The following is a 3,409-nucleotide window of genomic DNA, read 5'->3' as shown; positions in this document are numbered from 1 at the left end:
ACTGTCAGAGTCTAACTTCTCCTTTGCCAAATTTCCTAGCCAGAAAAACAATATCATTCGTTGTTATTTGTCTTGGTTAACAGAGTCTTCAGACTAACCACTGGAAAATAGCCGGGAGGGGTATAGGTTTCTTTCAAGGTTTTGTAAATCAGAATGTTGTAGATTTGAAAAGGAATTTTTCAAATTCAAAAAGACTTGGAAATCCATCCATTTTGTAAAATGAAGAAAAGGAAGACTTGTATATTCAGCAGTGAGTAGCATATTTCATTAATTTGAGTATCCAATGTTTAAACTGGAATAGAGAAATCCAAGAGCTAAAGGACTATGTAAACTGTTTCCAATTGCTCAATTTTATCCCATAACTGTTCTCTAAGGGTCTCTAAATAATATGTAGCTGAGATGAGATTAAGAAAGAAGAGGTAAGCCCTGTATTTAGAAGAAATCAGATATATTAGCTGTTGATCTTTTTCTGTCAACTGGCCACACCAATGAGCTATGATGTTTAAAGGTTTGGTTGATCATCTATTGATCTGTTTTCAGGTTTAAAAGAGATTTTCCAAGTTAAAAAAAGAATTAACTTGTAACCCATCAGTTCTTTAAAAGGAGCTGAGAAGAAAAAGAGAAATATATGGATTTTAATAGGATTAAGAAAACTACAAAGGAATAATAGAAAGGTCTCTGGCGATGTAAGGGATGTTACTGGCTGAACTCCTTCAAGGATAGGGAAATATGAACATCTTACCCATAAACACCAGCCATGTGAAGGTAGGGCCTAAAATGGTATCCTCTGTTGCAGAGAGAGCTCTTAGATCATTTTCCATGGCTGGCTGGAAGGCTGGTCGACTCAAGACCAGTCGCTGGAGATGTCACTGTGATGGTTAAGCATTTATTTCACTCTAATTTCTTTGCACATTTGGAAGTAATGCTACAATGCAAAAAGATCTGCAGTTGGGCCATTCTTTCATGATAGAATTGGACAATGATAATTACATAGAATAAAGACACAAGAAGAAATCTAATGTGAGGTAAGAAACATTTCTTCTTCAAGGACTTCTTCTCTAAACAAAGTAGAAGCAGAACATCACCAACTTTTAGGTAGATGTGTTTATTGCCAAAAAAGCAGATACTTTATCTCTTTTTCTGTTTGTCTCCCCATTTATTCCAATCTCTAACCAAGAACAGTGAAGTTTAGGAATCGATTTGTTCATTTCGTTTCACTTTTCCTAAACTGAAATTTGGAAATATAAAATTAGTTGTACATGACCTTCACTTTTGTACTTTTATAGAAAGCCTTGTGGATCAAAAATCTTCAGCATAGAAAGCTTCGGAGCAAGAAATTCACCAACTCATATAAATAAAACAACAAGACAAGACCAAACCTGATGTGGGTAAGCAAACATAGCATGCTTCTAAATGCTCATGAAAGAATAGCCACAATCCCTTAACATCAGAACAGAGGTAAGTCCTTATCACCAGCATAGAGGTAAGTACTTAAAAGTTGTCCTATGTAGAAAAGGAAACAGATGCTTGACTATTTCCCTGTTCCTCTTGGCCTCTTTGAACCGATGGTATTTCTCGAGTCAAGTGAATACCTTCAGCCTGGAAAAACTCACTGGAATTGGAAAATGAAGGATAGGCCTTCGTTTGACTGTTTCTCACAAGCTTAGAACAGCAACAAATTCAGAGTGAAAGTGCTGAAGTGAGATAAGGAACATAACATCTTTCACGAAGATAGACGTGAGTATTACCAACATGGAGGTAAGTCTTGGGTCCTTTTTCTTGCTGGTGGGACTATTTAAACTAGGTTTACTGAAACGCCCGCGTGAGTGGCTTATAGTTTCTTTGCAGACTTGACAGAGGTTTTCCAAGTTTAAAAGAACTGTATCCTAGTAATTCCTGAATGTAACAGTGAATTGAAAAGCTGAAAGAAAATGCATGGATTTCAACAGTGTTAACAAAGAAACAACCAACCAAAAAGGGGATCTACTATGAAGTAAGGAACAAAATGCATTGCTCTGCTTTAATGAATATCACCGAAATGCAGGTAGGGCCTAAAGAGGCATCTTTTGTTGCAGTGAGTGATCCTTAGTCTCCCAAACCTTCATAGATGACATGTTGAAACAATGATCATGAATCTCTCTCTGGCTGATGATATAGTGATTTTTTTTGCAGGGACTGAGCTGACAAATACTAACCTTTTGCATCTTTAAAGAGGGAGTGTTGAAAAGCAGAAAGAAATGGGTTTTTCCTACTGGATCAAAATGTAACAAGCTCATAACAGGATGTCTTCTGTGCAATGGGAAACATGAATTTGAGAATCCCATAATTCAGGAACAGCAACATGTGGAAGATGCCCAGCATAGAGGTAGGTTCTTTAGATCACTTTCTACCAACTCCCTAACTACTTTTGTCACATTTTCTTGTCTGCTTGATCTTTACAAACCAATCCTTGCAGTCAGTTTAAACAGTTTCGTTTTTGCAGAGAAGGTACTCCTTTCATCTGCTACTCTGGATTTGTGGACAGGCTTGGGAACAAGAAGGAATCAGGCATGTATAACCTCTATAAGTACTTAATGCTAAAATTACTACTTTTGGAAATGCTAATAATTAGAGCATGCTATCTATAGTAAGGAAGGCAACAATGGTTCCAGTAGAAACCCCCTGGACTCATAGTGTAAGGAAGATACCCACTTTTCAAAAGAAGGAACTAGGGAATTTAATTAGAAGTATAATCAGGAATTTCTGAGCATTCTCAGAAATTGTGAAAATACACAAAGTAGCTTCCTAGAGCCAAAGAACATGAATATATGCAGGGTGCAGAATTGCAATTGCACACTGCTTATCCAGCCCTAGCCACTAAATAGTTATGGGCCTTGCTCCAGGGCTGGGAAGCTGCCTTCTGCAATGGGATGGAAAACACAGTGGGAGCTTTAAGCTCTACCAGTCAGTGTAGGATCTTTGCTTCAAAGAGCAATGAAAAAAGAAAAGCAGAATCAGTCACGACTATTCAAGAACAAATTGGAAAGGCCAATAGCAGGAAGGATTCTACTCAGGCTTTTTTATTAGTTCAGTCCATGGTGGCACTGCCTCCATTCAGGTTGTTTTTCCATGGAGAAAAGCAACAGATACTACAAGGCTGGCCTTTGGGCTACAGCACAGAAATGGGGGTATGGGGAAGAAGCAGGGATGGGGAGAAGGAGTATCAGGGGTCCCTTGTGTATGGCTCTTGCTCATGCTCATGCCCAGGCTAGTGCTGACTGCCACTTTTGGGGTCGGGAAGGAATTTTCCTCCAGGGCGGATTGGCCTGAGATCCTGGAGGTTTTTCGCCTTCCCCTGGGCACTGAGCAGGAGTCACTTTGGGAGGTTAGTTGGCATATTCAGTTCAGTAAATAATATATATAAATGGGG

The 3,409-nt window shown here is 38.8% G+C and overlaps 1 long non-coding RNA gene across 2 annotated transcripts; it reads left to right on the top strand.

The window, feature by feature from the left end:
• Window positions 1-204: 204 nt before the first annotated feature.
• LOC149323279 (uncharacterized) lies at window positions 205-3,208 on the top strand. Of its 2 annotated transcripts, none has more exons than XR_016280111.1 (3): window positions 205-250; window positions 1,287-2,365; window positions 2,483-3,208. It is a non-coding gene; the product is annotated as an uncharacterized LOC149323279 (long non-coding RNA). The 2 variants fall into 2 exon arrangements; XR_016280110.1 differs by lacking the exon at window positions 205-250 and adding an exon at window positions 919-1,025.
• The last annotated feature ends 201 nt before the right edge of the window (window positions 3,209-3,409 follow it).

This window comes from Sceloporus occidentalis, unplaced genomic scaffold (assembly GCF_023333645.1).
Source record: "Sceloporus occidentalis isolate IW3139 unplaced genomic scaffold, rSceOcc1.0.p SCAF_1, whole genome shotgun sequence".
Classification (NCBI taxonomy): domain Eukaryota; kingdom Metazoa; phylum Chordata; class Lepidosauria; order Squamata; family Phrynosomatidae; genus Sceloporus; species Sceloporus occidentalis.
Note: the sequence above shows the minus strand (reverse complement) of the source record. Positions and strands in the feature narration are given on the sequence as shown.